Source organism: Rhyacophila brunnea, unplaced genomic scaffold (genome assembly GCF_057557595.1).
Source record: "Rhyacophila brunnea isolate RB1 unplaced genomic scaffold, BYU_Rbru_1.0 scaffold_3, whole genome shotgun sequence".
In the NCBI taxonomy this organism is placed as follows: domain Eukaryota; kingdom Metazoa; phylum Arthropoda; class Insecta; order Trichoptera; family Rhyacophilidae; genus Rhyacophila; species Rhyacophila brunnea.
The window spans coordinates 20980828-21001534 of NW_028232965.1; the positions used below are offsets into that span (position 1 = coordinate 20980828).

General features: G+C 32.6%; 1 protein-coding gene across 1 annotated transcript in view; it reads left to right on the plus strand.

Moving 5' to 3' along the window:
• Positions 1-5183: 5183 nt before the first annotated feature.
• gus (splA/ryanodine receptor domain and SOCS box containing gustavus) overlaps positions 5184-20707 on the plus strand; it is a 217295-nt gene continuing 201771 nt past the window's right edge. Inside the window, exon 1 of the mRNA XM_085952268.1 lies at positions 5184-5395. The gene's annotated coding sequence lies outside the window, so the exon portion shown is untranslated. The remainder of the gene's footprint in view (positions 5396-20707) is intronic.

The following is a 20707-nucleotide window of genomic DNA, read 5'->3' on the forward strand; positions in this document are numbered from 1 at the left end:
TTTATAATGCCATTTTTATCACGAGCCTTAATAAATCCACTGCTGGATGAAGGCTTCTCTACGTTGATTGTATTCTTGATAGTCTTGAATTTCATCATCATCATCAATCCACTGCTGGACGAAGGGTTCCGCAACGTGATTCTACGACTATCGGTTTAACGAATTTGTGATATTATACCTATTTCTATCATCCTTATCATCATCGACCTGAACCAATCCACTGCTGGGTAAAGGCCTCCCATAGCCTGATTATACTCCTTTCTGTCATATGAATTGCTGTATTTATCAAAATCGGTGATATTATATTTATCGACATATTCATATCGTCACCATCATCAACCACAATCAATCCACTGCTGGATGAAGGGTTCCGCTACCTGATTATACTACTATAGGTTTAACGAATTTGTGATATTATACCTATTTCTATCATCCTTATCACCATCGACCTGAACCAATCCACTGCTGGATAAAGGCCTCCCTAGCCTGATTCTACTCCTTTATGTCATTTGAATTGCTGTATGTATCAAAATTGGTGATATTATATTATATCTATTTATATTGCCATTATCATCATGAGCCTGAATCAATCCACTGATGGATGAAGGCCTTTCTAATTTGTTTGTATTTCTGTCGATCATATGAATTGCTATATTTATCAAAATTGCTGATATTATATTTACCCATTTATAATATCGTCATTATCATCATCAACCAAGATCAATCCACTGCTGGATGAAGGTTATCCCAACCTAATTCTACTCTTCTTAGTCACATAAACTGCCATTTTTTTTTTAAATTTGTGATTTTATATACCTACCTATTTATATCGTCATCAACCTGTATCAATCCACTGCTGAATGAAGGCCTCTTTAAGCTGATTCCACATTTTTAGGTTTTATAAATTCCTGTTTTTATCAGAATTGGTCTATTCCTCTCAGATATAATATGTATTGCTTTATTATTTATTAACATTTGTCTCAATATGAATGTCCCGCACCGGGAAACTATATTGGCTAAGGTTAATTTTGAATTCAAAATTTGATTTGTAAATATTATTCTGTTTTTTACATACATTTATTTTTTATAGACAATGACACAAAACAATGTTTAAATTTGTTTTTTATGCTGCTAACCTTTTTCTATTATGTAAATAGGACCCGAAAGAGATTAATATTTGGATATAATGGGTCGCTTTTTATGATAATCACATAATATTGCTGTATATTCGAATGAATGAGATGTATAATTATTTATCATATTTAAATGCACATACCTACACATATATTGTATTAAAATTAATATGTCATTGGTAGCAATCGGCGATTGTCAGCTGTTCTGCTAGGCCTACCAGCCTGAAGTGGTGTCAGGTGATATTGTGAAGGCCTGACTCCAGAATAGACTACGCATATGACTCCAAATTTGTATTGGCAGTGACGAGATGCAAATCGTAAAACTGACAAATCAGCGAAATGTGAAAATGTCTGAGGTGAATGAAAATCCATCCCGAAGGGAAAACTATGGCACCGTCTACGCATACTTCACAATTATATTAATATCCAACACCGCCAAGCCGTCTGCAAGACCTAGCGAGACAGATTGGCGAGAGCCAGCTGGCTCAGCTAGTCTCTACATTATTTTTTCAAATTATTTTAATTTTTAAGTTTATTCATACTTTGTAGATACGGAATAACTACAATTATTGATACAAATACCTACATATTTGGTGCTTTATTAAAGGAAAGCGTTAATCCAATATAATAAATATACTTCTACGATTCAACAAATTGTTATATTTTAAGAGGTCAGGTCAGTCAGAGGACCTCAATTTTAATTGCGTTAAAATGATTTCGGTGTAGGTATACCTTCCACATTGACTGCCGACTAGATAATTACTTTTTAATTACCACATTTAAATAGCATGCTAATTATATCCAATGGCCACCTTAATCGTTACGCGCTGGGCGCGTCTTTAGCGTCCAATATATTAAGTATGCAAAAATCAATATTTTATAGCCCATCAGAGACACTGCAATATTTATTTCTTATGATAATATATATATTTTAAATATTCTTGAAACGTCGAAAAAGATATTATGTACCCTAGGCAATTAATTAAAAATAATATAAGTAAAAAACATGAAATCTGAAATCTACAACAAAACAATAACGATTGAAAAACACGATTGTATGATTAAGGGCAGACGTGCTCAGCGTGGGTCAAAATGGAGCTTTTTTTTCTATTTTCAAAGCATGATCCTGGACATATCTTAAACGTTGTAGATAATGTATTTGTATAATTTTGAAGCCTTATTATCCTTTATATTTATTTTAAACATTTGATGACCGCATAAAGTATTTTTATTACATAAAATAGTATTCTTTTAAACCTCTCGCTCTAATGTTTTAGAATATAGTCATATTTCGGTACATAACTGAGCAGTGGTGTTAAGATTTTTTACATTTTTTTTTAAACGCATTTATAAAACCATTAGTATAATTTATGACGAGATAATTTTAGTAAAATATTTACGATAAAAAATTATAAGTATTGATAATCTCTGTGATCCCAAATTTGACAAGAATTAGGCATTTTATTATTCAAAAAATGGGCAAGATTAACACATTTGAAGATAATTCTAAAGATACTAATTTATAAGCTATGTTTTTGACCATTTAAGTGTGATAAACATCCTATGAATAATGATTGCTTTATAATAATTATTGACCTAAGAATAAGGTAGTGTTTTTTGAAATACGCCATTTCTTTTGCCATCCCCAGTGGTTAAGCTACAACATACGGCCGTAGGGGATGGGGATGGCAAAAGAAATGGCGTATTTCAAAAAACACTACCTTATTCTTAGGTCAATAATTATTATAAAGCAATCATTATTCATAGGATGTTTATCACACTTGAATGGTCAAAAACATAGCTTATAAATTAGTATCTTTAGAATTATCTTCAAATGTGTTAATATTGCCGATTTTTTGAATAATAAAATGCCTAATTCTTGTCAAATTTGGGATCACAGAGATTATCAATATAATTTTTTATCGTAAATATTTTACTAAAATTATCTCGTCATAAATTATACTAATGGTTTTATAAATGCGTTTAAAAATTAATAAATGTAAAAAATCTTAACACCACTGCACAGTTATGTACCGAAATATGACTATATTCTAAAACATTAGAGCGAGAGGTTTAAAAGAATACTATTTTATGTACCTAATAAAAAAAACGTTATGCAGTCATAAAATGTTTAAAATAAATATAAAGGATAATAAGGCTTTAAAATTATATAAGTAGATTATCTACAACGTTTAAGGTATGTCCAGGATCATGCTTTGAAAATAGAACAAAAGCTCCAGTTTGACCTACGCTGAGCATGTCCCCCCTTAAGGAGAGAGAGGAGAAACTGGTCGCTGAATCTTCCCACGGTCGCGGGTCGTGAGCATAGTAATATATTATAATAATTTTATTTCATGATATTCGGGTAAATAGTGTTTATTATACGTGGATGCTTTGCATTCACATCTTATTTGGGATTTTTTTACAAATCATATGGCCAAGTCGTCTGGTTTATTTACATTAAGCTTTTCCTTCAGCAATGTTCTTGAAAGAAACGCATTGAAAAGATTTGCCACTAACTAATTAAATGGGACTACAGGCCAATGAAACAAAAAAAATACATGCCCGCATAGAACTTCAAAAAAGTATCGAGACTTTTCTTTCGATAGGGATACAGATTTTGGGATAATATATTTCCAAAAAGAAATCCCTTCGGATAAGCATCATGATACCGATAGGTATCGACACCTTTTCTTTCGATATGACATCCCTATACTTTCGATCGTCGGCTGAGGCCCCATGCCACATGCCCCATCAAGATCTTTATTCTTTTTTAGAAATAAAGTATATTATTTTTTTATTTATTTATATGTCACTGGAATAACCATAAAATATGATGTGGGGTTCGAGTACCATTTGCCTTACCCTTTTTTCGGAGATTTTTTCTAATAAGTAAAAGTATATTTTTATTGATGTAGGTACTTACTTATTTCAAATTCACGTTTTTCAATAAAAAGAATTAAATTTGTTTTTATTCAATATTGAATAAGTAATAATAAAAAAATATAACTAAGTACCTACATAATATATAAAATTATTGATATCTTTGAAATTTAAATTGATTATTTCTCTCGATTGTTATTACCTACGCCCTACGCCGTACGCCTACGGTAAGATTTTCAGACGTTTTTATTTTATTTAAAAGTATATGAAGGTAATCAACGATCGTACAGTTTTTTATTTGGAAGTTTATCTTTGAATTTAATTTTTTTTAATATTTCTCAAAAATATACTTAGTAAAATATCAGTAGGTACTTTCGTATTTTAAAATCTCAACTTTCATATGTTGTTGCTAGATGTCTCTGGCAGTACAATATATGCCTCTTGCGGTGGAATGCTATGCCAGTAAACGGTTGCTGGAGGCATCTAGCGTCAAAATACGAAAGATGAAATTTAATCTTTTTCTAAGTAGTTTAGTATACAAAACTAATATTTTTTATTAGATTCGATTTACGATAAACGTACCTACAGTTCTTGTGCGGGTCTATTGAAATCAGGTATTCGTTAGTAGATAGGTAAATTGAATTGTATAGATATTATATTTAATTTGAAGAAACATAGATAATAATATAAAATGTTATACCTACACATTTTTATAAATTAATATAATACGTATCTGTAAAAGTTCCTATAAGTATCTATTAATTTAATAAACTATTTTTTTATTCAACGATTACACTTAGGTAACATTTATAACGTATTTTTTAATTATATGAACTTATAATATCATCAATACATTGTCTAAAATTGCAAGTTTTCCGCTAGGTGTTTCTGGTAGACAGAGGATTCACCATAAGATCACTAGCTCTGACCGCAAGCTGGAATGAATGCTGGATTTAATCAAATAATAAATTAATATGGATAGTAATTTAAAATATAAATATTATTATAAAATCGTTACGTAGACGACATCTGTTTCAGTAACGTTAAAACATTCTTTTATTGTTGCAGTTTTCTGTAACTCTACTAGTGCGACTTAATTCATATTCCAGAAACAGCCGAAAGAGGGCACGCATTTCTAAAGTTGTAAACATCTGCCATCTTGGTATTGACTTGCGCGTGCGTCAAACTCGTTTTGTTTATGTTTGTTGACCTGCGTTGATAATTTTTCACCGCCTAATTTCTGTGCAATATTGGAGCCAAGTAATTAATACAGTCGAAAGTGTTTACCTTTCCACGGTTATCAAGTGAAATATGCAATTCCACAGCGAAAAATTCAGTTTGTGAGATCAACGCAGCATCGTGGAGTCAAGAAAACGAAGGTAGGTTTTGACATCTTTTTGTATCATTTTAGGGTTAAAATATTTCAAGTATTCTGTAGCCATCGAAGCAATTCTCACAGAAAGCGTGGTATAAACAATGTATTTAATTTGTAATTGTATTCCCTTGCGGGGAAACATACCAATAATATTATTGCAGCCAGTGAATGTAGCAAAGTTAGGTATCATCATTAGGGGTAGGTCGGGAAGCAACCACCATCTTGAATGGGCTAATTTTCTCAAAATGTTTCATCCGCTCAAAAATAGTATAGGTACTTACTTTTCAAGACAAAAATCGCTTTTATATACAATAAATAACTTGCCGTAACGTACCTACATCTTACAATAATAATCTGTCGACTAAAAATATTTCTTACCCACACGATAAAGTCATAATAACCAAAAATATACTTACTCATCTGACAACTCAATAAAGCAGAGGTTGGCAACCAGTCTTATAACATCTGTTCTTGTGGTTCGATTAATGTTAAAATTATCATATTTACAAAAGAACTTATTTAATTGATACTCATTCGCAGATTAGTTAGATAAGTTAGTGGCGTTTCGAGAATTATTAGTTTACAGTTCCAAAATATGAGATGCCATAATTTTCCGCCGTGGTTTGGTGGAAATATATAAATATCACAGAACAGATTAAGTAACAAATATAATTCCGATAGGCTCTACCCCGCAGGGTTTTGGATGTGCAAATGTCCTGCGAAAATTAACCACACATAATAGACGTGCAATAGTATATTTTGTTGCAACCTTTAAATACACCAATATTGAATGAGCGTCAGTGCATAAACCGAGAGCAGTTGTGAGAACGAAATACAAGCGTATTCTTGACACGTGTTTACATATTACCATCATAATATAGGTACACTCGAGATCGTTGCCTGTTAATCGATACCCGTTAGGTATTTCAGTTCTCATTATTTCTGAGTTCCCTGTTATGTAAATATAAGTAGATATATGTATATAAATTAATTGGTTAAGTATAATAATAATAATATTATGTATGGCTGTCGTATAATGTTTTAGTCGGTGCCAAATTGTAAGCGATTAGTTGTAATATTACTATTTCGAAATAAAGAGTTCACTTGTAGATGAAACCACTATCTTCAGCCGAAACGAATGGCAGACCGCGAAGAGCACCATCTGCGCATGCGTGCATGCCGTGTATGAGATGCGTGTCGAGTGAAATTTTTTGCTGCTGTTTTTTTCAGCCAAGATGTTGCATTTACGCTGTGTGCGACGATACATAAACATACCTTTACGTGAATGCTAACAAAATCACACTGATAAATTCGTCGTATTGCAATCGAGATGAGTTTGCATGTGCGATTTGCGTTAATATCGTGTCCGGAAATTTGTAAGTATGCGATTCGCCGATTCACATTTCACCGTGAAACGTATCGGAAATAATACATATTTCTACAATATATTATAATATGGTCGTATATTATAGACCGTCCAACCTCTTTGGGTCGAATAGTACTGAGATAAAATTTATATCTTAACCCATAGCTTACGGGCCGCACAAAATTGTGTTTTTGCTAATTACTTTTCAAATGCAAATTAACACGTTAATTACAAAATTAATTAAAAGGGCGGTTCTTGTCGGTTTACAGGAAGCCAGGGGCAAACCATTTTTTTAAAATAGCCGATACATTGGATTATTTGTTATGTTAGGTTTTCATGTATTTAATTTTGGTAATTCATGAATTTTGTCAAAATCGGCCATGAAAATGCTCCACGAACAACGCGTATTTTTTTCATCTCGCTGCTATAGAGATGACCGTATACTATACGGTCATCTCTTTCCGATAGAAAGCTCACGGGAACTGTGCTACGGTGAAATGTTATACGTACAATTTACATCTAACCAGTTAATATAGCCCAACTACATTAGCATAACGAGTTAGTTTAACCATGATTTTTACACAAGTGTGCTATGTAGTTTACGTGCATACTTATACACATATAAGGAGTGCTGTGCACTTGAATGCAGTTGGGCAGCCGCCACTGATTGTGAATTTGTTTTTTGTATATTAATTAATTACATGACGTTACTGTTTGTACCTACAACCTTTTCCATCCGAACCAATCCGATCCACACTACACTCGGTTTTAATCGAGCGTTTCACTGCCGAAACCGGAAGATATTAATACTCTTCGGTCCCATTTTTAGCTACATTTATTTTGAGGTCACTTAAAACTACCCGCCGTGTTATCAATAACGTGAGTATTAACTACTTACATACACATATTTAAATCATGGTGAAGGATACATCATTACCTATCCATTGACACACATGTTTTATCGCTTGTGTGAATTTAGTAATACTAATAATAGTCAACAACCTACTTCTAACATTTTACTACCCAGGCCATAGTGAGGGATAGGTACAATAATAGGTTAGTGATGTTTAATATAAATGCGGTGTTTTTGCAATATAATTCTGATATGACGCATTTACAGAATAAATTCTCGAATTACACGTGGGTTATCATTCATTATCAATATTATCATGTTATACATTTCATCAGCAACACCCACTCATTTGATTTTCAAATGAAATGTCCTTGTCGATATGCGATTCTTCTTTAATAATTATTAATAGAATAGATCGCACAATGTCAGTTTCGCTGTATTATCGTGGCAGTAAAGAATTATCGCAGTTTAATGAAAATAAAGATATACGGTTGATTATGCCTAATATCAAAAATTATCTGATATGCCATCACCCATTTTAAATATAATCATTCCTGAGGGTAGTATCATTTAATTATTGGTAAAATACCGATGGTCTCGTGTCTCGAATATGGAATAAACATCTACATACGCCTTCCTTTTAGAACTGTAACATTCAACACGTAACCAACAGAATCTTTTCCAAGAATCGAAACGGCTGATTGCACAACTAGTTGCGCCTGAGGTTGTGAGTTGTGATCGAGAAATTTCATGTTGAAAATTATCGAGAAATCAACAGAAAAGATGAATTACGAATCTCTCGAAATTTTGAGAATTCTCATTTCTCGAAAAATGAACAATAATAATCTCGTGTTAATAAGTAAAAAAAAATAACAAAGTTATTTGGAATCCACCGACTTTGATCTGAAATGGAAATTCTTACATTCCATGAAGAAAAAAATATATATTGAGCAAGAAAACCTACAAAGGGTCGAATTTAATATCAACTAGATTAGGTCGGCAGAAAATTTGGGCCGGATGAGTTTTGAAATAAAGATATTTCTCGAGAATCACAAGTTTTGTTGTGCTGATTTGATGTAAATACATATTAATTATATTGTATGCCTGCCGTAACTCTACACGTTTGGTGATATATCAATAGATGTCCAAGAATCAATAAATTTTGCATTTGCTATTGCTTGCAGTAAATTTATTAAAATATCTGAATGTGCAAGGGAAACTTTCAATGTCATATCTTCATAAACGATTAAAATGTCCTACGAATATGTGGCTTACGGATTATATTATTTAACGTAGATTGTAGGATCTAGATGTAGGTAGACGATTCATTTTATTGTCACTGCATGCTATGAATTTCCATTTTAGCCATGAAAAAATTTATGTTCTGTGAATATTCTTCAAGGCTTGAGAGTTGTATGCTAGGTACCTATGCATCTAATAATATATAACATGTGGCTCTGTAAAGTTCCGCCTGCAACCACCGCTCCGCAAGTTTGCTAGAAAAACAAGAATCACAAATAATTCGCCCTACAGCTTTCCCCTTGGAAACTTGGAAAGCTACATGAAAACGCCATTCTCTGAAACGTCTTCCCTACTTCGCCACAGCTGGAAATATATACGTTATCATTCAATTGATTTTATCTACGTATCTACATTTCAAGATGGCATAGGAATGCAATCGTTAACGAGGGCAGTTTGCTTATCCTTTTGGCAACATTTGTATATATATACCTAAATCTCTTGATCCATATAAGTCGATAGTAAGCATATTTTCATACAGGTCAATAATTAGTAATTATTTGTTCATGATAATTCGTAAATTATCGATTGCATTCCTACATTAGGTTCCATTTAAAGAGCTCGACTCATTACCTACGTGATGTTTTTACAAATACCGCTATTATTGTTGTCTCCTTCAAGATCGCCCCCCACACACCTTGCAATGCAATACAAGATTGAAATTAAGCAGAGGGTAGTTACACTCACTGGTCAGTATTATACATTGGTCTATGTTCAGTCCAATATAATATTTTGAGGTAGGTATTATTGTAATAGTATACTTACTTAGTAGTACTTACACATAATACTTAAAAAACGTTGAAGCAAGCATTCAACCTTCTCTAAAAACACAAATATAAAATATTTGAAAGTAAAACTCAAGAATAGTTACTAATAACAACGATTGCTGAAAGTCATTTTGCGTGCAAATTCATTTGTAGCAAATTTGACATTGTTATCGTCTGCTTATAATATTATGTCAATTCTCGCATCAATGTAGGTACTCTATTTGTAATGTATAAGACATGGGTGGTGTGGGTGGATTTTTTTATTAATTACTTCATACATTCAACGAACACGAAATAACCGGACCATTCATTTTACAATTATATATAATCATATTATCATAAGCATAACTGCTTCCGAAAAGACACACAACGTCATTTATTTTCCTTACTATTGTAATTTTGAATATTTAGATGAAAAATTTCCCAAAATCGTGTATGTCATACGTACATAATAACAAAAAGTTAAAACAGGCAGCTAACAATGGCGGTTATCAAGAGTCAATAGCCACCAACTTCCAAGTCGCCAACGTGCAGAAAGTTGAGGACTCTTCTTCAACTTAAGTAGGTGCTGTTGAAATCTTGGGCAAGAATCAAAATTGCATTAAAAAAGTATATTAGGCGCCATCTAGTTACAGTCCACAGTATTTGATAATAACTAGTAAGTGGTTATGACTTGTAAATGACGTCATAATTTACCGTAGGTCACTTTCTAATGTAATGTCTACCAGTTCGCGTCGTGATAGTTTGTCAAGTCATATTGGCAAAAAATATACTAGCCGAATTCAGAGTAGGTAAGGTATGAGTACGTATATCAAATTACGGCCTATTCCTGTATGATTAAAAAAATTGTTGGTATTAATTTTATGTAATCGACGTATTAATTAATTCACACGGAAAATATTGCGGACACGGATATTAGATATTTTACCTGAGGACAAGCCACAAGGGCAAAATATCTTAAATAATCACGTACGAAAAAAAATATTAAACATTTTGAAATCTTTTTTTTATAAAGGTATTATTTATAATTTGGTACTTACCTATTTATTATATAAATGTAATGGTGTACCTACCATTGAAAATTAACTATCACACATACTTAGTACATGGTAGTACCTACTAAATATTTTGATTATTGATTCCTCAGTGTCATATGGCCATACTTTGCAGACAATGTATGTCAACGTATGAATTTCACGAATAGGCCCGTTTCAGACGGGTCACCGGTGTCGCGCTCGATATAATATAGGAGGCCTTTGTATTCGAATAAAGGGGCTATGTACCTATTATGTTTATGAACGCCCCAGAGGTAATGAATCAACGCATAATTTCGCGTTATTAGTTAGAACATAAAACTGGCTGTGATAATAAAAACAAGTGTATCGGCGGCTTGAGAATCTAGCGGCCGACGGAAAAGTGTACCGGACACACGTTAACTCATTAGCTCTGCGGCGTTCATAAACGTAATACAAAGGCCCCTTTATTCGAATACAAAGGCCTCCTATATTATATCGAGCGCGACACCGGTGTCCCGTCTGAAACGGGCCATACTCTCGTCTTTTAATTACTTGGGTACCAACATACTGGTGTAATTAATGCGGACAGACATTCAAATTATATTGCACCGACTGTCTGCTCAATATTAATTCATTCCGATATGTACCTACATGATTTTTTTTTTTTTTTTTACTTATATGTAGCTAGATTGGCGACCAACAAACAGTAGATTCGTGACTTTACCTGTAAGCATACATAAGTTCTATACAATATAATATTATGTAATTCTTATAGCTTAATGAGAACAGTTATATTATATGGCCAGATGATTTTAATATTTATTATAGGTAAATAATTTTGACGGTTTATTTTCACAAAATCTTTTTAAGCTGTCTGAATACCAATACATATTTTTTGTAATAATTACATTATTGTGCAACAATGTTTTTTGGTTGGTGTAATAGGTTACGTTAACTTTGTTGCAACACAGACACACACCAACTTAACTATTATAAACGACCTCCGGTTCTATTAATTTAAAACTAAACTTGTAAGTAGGTACTATCGAAAACAGCAAACTTTGCTGAAGACCAATATCAATTTAACGTTTTTGTCCAATGCACGACTGTGAATTTTTGAGAAAAAAATAACGGCCATGCACGACTCGTTTCCAAGTAAGTATCTATAATGTGACGTATAAAATGTAAATTGTTGTAAGATAAAGAAAAATTATAATTAAGTATTATCGAAACCTGTTGATTTCAAATATAGCAATGAATGAATCATCAAATTTATATATTTATAGACGGGCATTGCAAACCACTAAAATGTGTTCAAGTGGTGTCCCATATAATCGCATATGTATGAGAAACATGGACTCTCAGTAAACGAAAGGTCTGGAAACTGAATTTTTCACAGCGTAGTCTGGAAAGGTACACGTTGGGCAACATGCGTGAGGAATAAAACTAAATACGTATAGTAAGCAGCAATCCATATATGCGATTAGTAAAAAAATGAACAGGATACATAGATGAAATAAAAAGTTAATCGTTGGACAAATCTAATCATGTATGGTTTACCCAAGAAAGGTAGATATGGAAGCCACCGGATCGACGAGATAGTTACGTTCTGCTGAAATAAGTGGCAGCGGAATGCATATGACTGAGATTAATGAAATCAGAGGTTGATTGATCCAAACTAGGGTCGTCAAGAAAATATCGATAATTTGGTATCGATAGGTACTTTTTATCAATTATATCGGATGATTTGATACTTTTTTCCCTAGTTGGAATATTTACTTACATGATGATTGGCGATTATCATGTGTCAGATTCTAATACATTCTAATAACTAGAATATTTGAAATGTTTAATTTAATCCATTATTTTCAACATAGTTTTCTTCGTAGTCTTTGCTCTAGAATCCAGATGAAACACTGCTATAAAGTAGAAATGTTTTTTTTAAATATGTCTTGTTTGTTATTTGCATAATATAAATGTATAATTATAGTATCGTAAATATTATATACACTTATGCATAAATATATCACTTGGAGATTAATATTTCGGCAGTTGATTTGAATCGCTGTGTCAAAATCAGTGTGGTCAGAAACACTTAACTATTTTGTTTATATTGTGTGCCTACTGTAAAATTGTGAAAAATTAAAATTAAAAACTCAAATTTTCTTAAATAACCATCCCGAATGACTTTAAATTTGTTATTGTTTATCAAAAAATACTGTCTTTTTTGTCCTAATATTGAAAAAGTATGAATACTATTACACCCAGAGAACCCAAATAATGGGAACTGAAATACACAACGGGTAAGGCGATAGCAGGCAACCGACTCGAGTAAGAATGAAGCCGGGTTAAACTTACACACGTGTCTAGAATACGTTTAACGTCGAATACTAAAAACTGCTCTCGGTTTATGCATTTACGCTCCTTTAATGTTGGTGTATTACACACACCATTGCACGTGCATAATGCGTGCTTCATTTTCGTAGGACACTCACACATTCAAAAGCCTGCTTCACCATGCGGCGTATTGAATATAGCCTATTGGTATTCTATTTATTATCTGTTCTGTGATTACACCGTTACCAAGTTTAGTATTAATACCTTTCCTTTCGATATGACAACCCTAATCCAGACTAACGATAATTGCAGGGAAGAAATCATTATCTTATTATATTTATATTGTATTTTTCGTCCAGAATGGAGAATAAGACAGGTATTTATGAAAATAAGTTATTTAAAACTATAATAATGTTTTGTATTTGAAACATTCTCCGTTTTCCATTTTTTTTCTTATTTTGTAGATTAACACACCTGATGCTCCGGGCATGTACCTAATCGTTTAGGCAAAATGAAACAGTCGCATTATACCCAAACTATCGGCATAGCTGTATTATTCTCGGTGATATTTTATCACTTGACCTTTGTAATTGACTTTTTTAAATTTGTAAAAAACCTTACATCATTGAGGTTTCAGTGGAAAGGGAATTTGCCGTGTATTTTTTGAGGCACTGCCATTCATTACACATTATTAGTATTAGGTACATATTATTTTATTGTCATGTAGTTGTCATTCCTCACTATCCAATGTACCTACCTACCTACTCAGTCATTCATATTTGCCGTCTAAATTAATAGCTTCCGGACTACTGATCTATACGTTTTATCAATTAAAATTGTCTACAAGGAAATGTTCAGTATCGAATGGGAACGATTATATTTTAGACACATGTTGAAATATTGTACATATCAATAGAGCCGCAATAAATATTTGCGTTGAAATCGACCACATTCATTCATTTTTGGCAAATCCGGAAACAAGTCTCATTATATGACACCAGAGGTAAAGTGTCGTTACTGACAAATTTGGAAGATTTAGTTTTGAATGTATGTATGTTATTTAGCTTCCGGTTGCATAGGTTTATCGAATGGTATAATACAATTACGAAATTGTATGAATAATAACGAATATAGCTCAGGTAAACCTCCTGTTTTTTAGAGGCTAAACCGCTAAACGGTGTGTTTGGTTATGTTATTACTATTTGCGCACATACCTTCCTATGATTGATATGGTGAGTTTCAGTTTATATATATTTAACTACAGTCATAGAAATGATCTTCAGACCCTAGGTCTAATACGCCTCAGTGTTACTGCTGGTAGGTACCTACGTACCGCAGTCACATTGTGACGACACAATTATTATAATTGAGTAAGCAAATCCATATTTTTCATTTTTAAATATTTGTTTTCTAATATTTATAAAGCGGGAAAAGATTATATTCGCCGACAAAGAATAAAACTCACATTTTATTCAAGATTTACCATTAAAAACGTACCGCATTATCAATAATGTTCGATAATTTGGGTAGGAAACAAGAGAAAGAGTGGGAGGGGCATCAAGGCAATACAAGAGCACCACTATAAAATTATAAGAAATAGGTACCTACATCAATAATTTTATTATCTAAAAGGAAGTGCATGGTTTTGTTAAATAACCTATCTGCTGTCAACCGTGATTATTCGACAATTTTTAAATACCGTTTTTAGATAAAACTAACAAACGAATATTTTACCATCAGATATGCTATTATTGGAAGTGAATATAATATGTTAATATACCGGAATGAAAAAATATAAATAGAAATACTCGTTTATTAATAAGCGAATTAGGAAAGATAACGACAGTAAGATTTTGTCTTTCGCCTGTGCTGAAAATGTTGACTTCTGCTATGTACTGCAATTTACCTCTGGGCTCCAGATGTCAATGATCATAGGCCCGGAATAAAATGCATTATATTATTACCTATACATATATGTGGTTAATTGTTAGTCGGGCCAATTCTCGGATAGAGGAAGCTCTAAATAATGTTAATGTAACTACCGATAATATTATAATATTAAACGCATTTTCCCTTGTTATAGTTTACAACAATCAGATCTGTTGGCCTGCGTGTAATTTTTGTAGATGATATTATCATAAAATAAGATTCGTCAACTTTGTTTCCCATGTATATTTAAATTAAATTGGTAGCCTTGACTCGTGCATGAAATATTTTAATGTTTTGCGAGGATGGACTTGAGATTTAAATGTTAACTAATCAACGCTCTTTTGACATCACTAATTTGGATTGCGTTTTGACCTGGTTATTTCCCCTTTTACTTTCTGTGTAATAACGTAATGATAACCCACTTGGTATGGTCTTCGTGTATGATCGTTTCGATACTTCCACGTAAAGTAGACGTTCACGTATAGAGAAAATGAACACACTATTATATTGTCCTGACGTATGTCAGTAGTAAATACACAATAATTGTATAAGGATATTATTTAGTACTAATATAATAATGCATTGATACTTTAGGCCGTAGTGCGGTTTCACACGCAGGATTCACGTATCCCATACAGATATGACGATACTGACCAGTGTTGCTAATCGTGTGTACTATAATAAAATTATAGTACCTACAATACCTACTTACTGTTATTTTGATTCCGCGACAAATGTAAGATTAGCAAATATTCCAAAAATACAATAATTTTGAAGGAGTCAAAACTAAAAACGATCCGTGTACTTAATTATAGGCGGCTCTCATGGTGCAGTGCGTAAGGCGCTGGCCTTTGAACCTGGAGCTTCGGGTTCGATCCCTGTGAAAACATAATATGTTTATGTGATTTTCTCAAAGCCTGGGTGTTTGTGATTGTTTCACTTCTATTACTAAATACACTGATGTTAAACTACAGTACTGTAATTGGGCCTCTAGGCTTGTTGTAGTGTTAAAAAGAATATATATATATTATATATGTATGTAGGATGTATAAAATATAATAAGTATGTATAGTTTTTTTTTTTCAAAAATACTATATTTTTTACGCATTCGTAGAATAGGATGGCAACACTGATGAGGTTTATCAGCACAAATAGTGTAAAATGCTCCATCTGTTTCAAAGTAAAGTTTTTTTCCCGTCATACTTACGGATACGTGAATTCTCTGTGTGAAACTGTTCCTACGATACCCTTTGAATGGATGAAAACGATTCAAATTCATTGGGAATTTATGACAAGATGGCGAGAATCATAATAATCAACTTATGTGCAAGCGACTCTACCCCGGAGTATTTCTTTTTGAATATTTTTAAGTCGGACTATGAGAATGGCGGCATATTACAAATTTATAAAATTAACAGAATCTTGATTAGACCAATTTAAACCTCAATCATAACGCACCGGCTTACAGCATTGTAAGCTACGCCGATGCATTATATTATAATAGTCACAATATTTACGTGATAACCGAAACGTAGAAATGAAATTACTTAGAAGAGAATAAGAAGACCGGAGAAACCCTCAACCCTGCAATAGATTTATCCAGGCCGATGATGATGATTTTTCCAATACTGCTTTTATTATGAACGCATTAAATTATTTATGTATCTTATACAAACTTTGCTATACCCATTTGCAAGTTTGTTTGTTATATTATTAATGAAATATTTCGATAGTCACAGAAACCCAACAACTACCCACAAAATAAGATATTGCCAAGTAATATAATTCCCGTGGATATTGATTAGCTAGACTAGCACTAGCTGGAGAAGCAGACAACTAAGCTACTCGTTATCGATATAACACACTATTGCCTACACAGCCAAGGACAGATTTTTTCTGTTTTATTATGAAACTCAAGTGAAAGGTTATTTTATTTCTCTTAATCCCTGTCGCTTGTTTTGAGTATGTTTGTACAGATAACAGTAGATTGAAGAATGTCCTTAATCACATCCGGAAAACGTTGGCTATAATAAAATTCGTATGTATCTGGAAACAATAAAAATATCACCGCACTGGATATTATTGTATAAGTAAATATCATGGAATATATTATAATCATGGCCCCCACAAGGGGGGGCTGACAGGGCTCTAGACTGGGGGCCCGGGCTCAGGAGGGGCCCGGCGTGGTGGCTAAACCAAATAAGTGACAAGTTGACGACCGTGACTCCGACTCTAATTTTTTACACAATAAAAAAACTACTTTTAAAACCAAAAATGTATATACATTAGGTACACATATTATGTAATATATACATTACCGTTTAATTAAAAAAATATTTTGGTAAATAATTATTCTTTTAAGTTTTGGAAGCCGTAACTAGATATCAGTAAAAAAAATATGTTTCAAATTTATTGTATAATAATCATTTAATTATATTATAAGAAGAATCCTATTTCTTATGTAAACGTTCTACATTATCGATTTTCGTGGTTTTGAAGTTCCTAGATTTTCAAATTAACTTTCAAGAGATTTCGAATCGATTTCCCAATCCTCTTAGGAAGCCAAGTCCTCGGTTGGTTGAATTAGTAGAGAGCCAGAAGTTACCGTAGGGTCAAGTGCCTTCAGGTCTGCAATTCCCTTGGACGTTGTTGAGCAATCCCTCTTTAGGTCCTTCCTGTCGGTCGCCTGAAAGTTTCTCGGCCCCTTCCACTCGAACCTTTCTTAGACCACTCTTACGAGACTGAAGTACCAACACCCACTTTCCTAAAATCCTATCACGGCTACCTACATCGGTTTGGAACGAGGTAACGTGTATATTTCATATAAGGTTACTTACCGTTTTAATACGTTCCACCGGAACCTTAGAACTAATAGTGAACCAATAATAATAGATTATGCACTAGTAGGGATATTACTTATTTATGTATGCATAACGTACTTTCTCGTAGAAGTTTATAGTGAACGCTTACTGTTATCGGAGTTTCACTTTACCATTGGTGATATTGACGAGCTGAAAACGATAATGTCAGGTGTATTATTTTATTACATACTTACATTTTTGCACAAAATACCTATAAATAGGAATATAATAATAAAACTTCATCATGTATTTTAATTGTAATAAATTTTACTAAGATTAGGCCTTTCGATTGCAGTATTCAACATTCTTTAATTTTAGGATTTATTAGGTGACTGAGATTAGCCGTGGAACAGAGCTTATAACACTCGTCTTTTGATCCGTGGGTCCCATGTTCGAATCGCAGGCTGAATTCACTTGTCGCTTTTCATTAAATACATTGTGTTGTGTAAAACTGTGTATATGCGTGGTGGTTGAGGTGGTTCATACACTCCGTTTTGTATGTTGGTAATTTGAAATGTTGATATAGGTAGGTATATACTTAAGATGTCAGTTATCATAAATTTCATCCACCAGTGATGTTTTATTTTCTGTTGAAATTAAATTTATCTCAATATTCTGCAAACGTCTCATTTTACGTCTCAGCTTATAAAAATAAATTTGTTAAAAATTTATAGAGCTATTAGTGTAGATATACAAAATTCACATTGAATTGATCAGCATATCCTGATTCATTGGTGGAAAAACAAATTTTTGCTCTCAGTTTCTCAGAATGATTTCAATCTGAAGCTAATAGCCAGCATACTCATGAAAGCCTGGACTTCGATTATCAGTATAACATAATATTCCAAATATATTAATAAATAACGCTTTATATACCTATTTAAAAAAAAGCTTCAGGCAACCCTATAATCATTGAAATAGTATAGAAAATGTATTTAGTTTATAAACGTTGCGTCCAATATTAAAAACATGCGAAGTATAATAATTAATTTTAAACAGTGTCGGAAAAGACTGTTAATGAATAAACTTAAATAAATAATAACCTACAATTTGCATTCATATCACATGTTTCTTCTTCTTTTTTCTTTCGACCATGTCCGATCCTAATAGGATCATATGGGCCTCAAACCTGGGACCCACGGCGTTATAGTCCAACGCTTAAGCCGCGCGGCCACCGTGGGCATGTTTATTATATATCACATGTTTACATTAAGAAAAACATATACATACATAAAAAATAGTACCTAATAGGTACCTACACACCTCGACTGTAAGTACGCAGTATCCACACAACATAACGACCGCATTGCCTTAATTTTTACCTACAGAATGATAACGTAATGTATTACGGTATATATATATACATATACCGTAAACTTTAAATAATATGATACATTTAATGATATTGTTTTCAGTGGCGAAGAGTGACTTTTGTAACGAGGTAGACTGTGAAGATCAGAGAAAAAGAACACACGTCAGGTATATTTACGGGAGATAAGAAGGTAATACGATATTAACTACTACTGATGTAGTAGTTAATATCGTAGATATAGTAGTAATATAGTAAATACACACTAATTCGATAAAATTTCAAAAACTTACTGGCGACATAAAATTGAGCGATGAGTTTAAATTGTATATTTTCCTAAACATTTATACACATCAAAAATCATTAGATTGATCTAAATTATTATTTATTTTAAAAAACAATCTATAATGATTGAAATTGTGTTTTTAAATTATCTAATTATTAATTATTTTAATAATATATTATACGCATATAATTTAGGCTTAGGTTTGTATATACTGCTCCAAACATCCTGAGGTCACGTGACATAAAGTTCATAAAAAAAAGCATCACTATTCACGGCAAATCATTAGACAAATTTGTTAAAAACAGATATCGTTGACAAATTAAATTATTTTTTATAAAATAAAGTGATTATATTATAGGTATGTCGATATGCAATTAAAAAAATATTTTTGTTAAGATAGTAGGCTTTAAACAAGCTTTAAACTCTTTAAAGAATCGCATAGTATAGAATCTTCGCCACTGATTGTCTGTAGTAGTAGACAAAAGAGTCAGCACTTACAATATTGATCACTTGATCTACCCAACTTCATAATAGGTAAGTTTGTGTAATATTTGACATCTGCGGATGTCTAAACAGAAAAAATCATTAGGTATTTAATTATTATAATATTATAAAATGTTGAAAAGTATAATGTGCCATTTACGACTTAAAATAATCATACATTCTCTTGCGTAGTAATTACAGTTCATGTTTGTATTTACACTAAAAGCTCTATGCCGTGTAAGTATAATACAAAAATAATGATCGTGTCTACTTATGTGAGTGTTATTCTTTGAGCCAAATGAAAATGTGCATAAATAGTTGCCAAACAATAATGCATGTTGAAAGCGGTTTCCCAATTTACTTACTGAACCAAAGCAGTGTGAAATGTGATACTGTATTATATCATTTCGTTGTACACAATTTCTTTGATTACAAATTGTGTAATTTATTAAGAAAAGCAAACATTGAACTATTGATTACATTTTAAATGTTTTCCGCTAATATCAGTGATACAGATGCAGAAAATGCACCGACAGCTGGTTATACTGTGATCATTTTTATAACTTCTACATACAATCTCACTGATATATTTATATAATTATGTATAAAATTATTGCCTACTTTAAAATTACTGTTGAACTACGTACAACTTAATCTTGTGCTTCGCTTGCACGTCCAACACGTCTTCTCTACACACCGCACACGTAAGCGACAAAGCACACTGCGAGTGGCCGTGCAATGCAATGCAAACTTAAAAACCACTAACTTGCTTTGCGCACAAAGTAAGTGCAGTTTAGGCCTCTTCGCCGT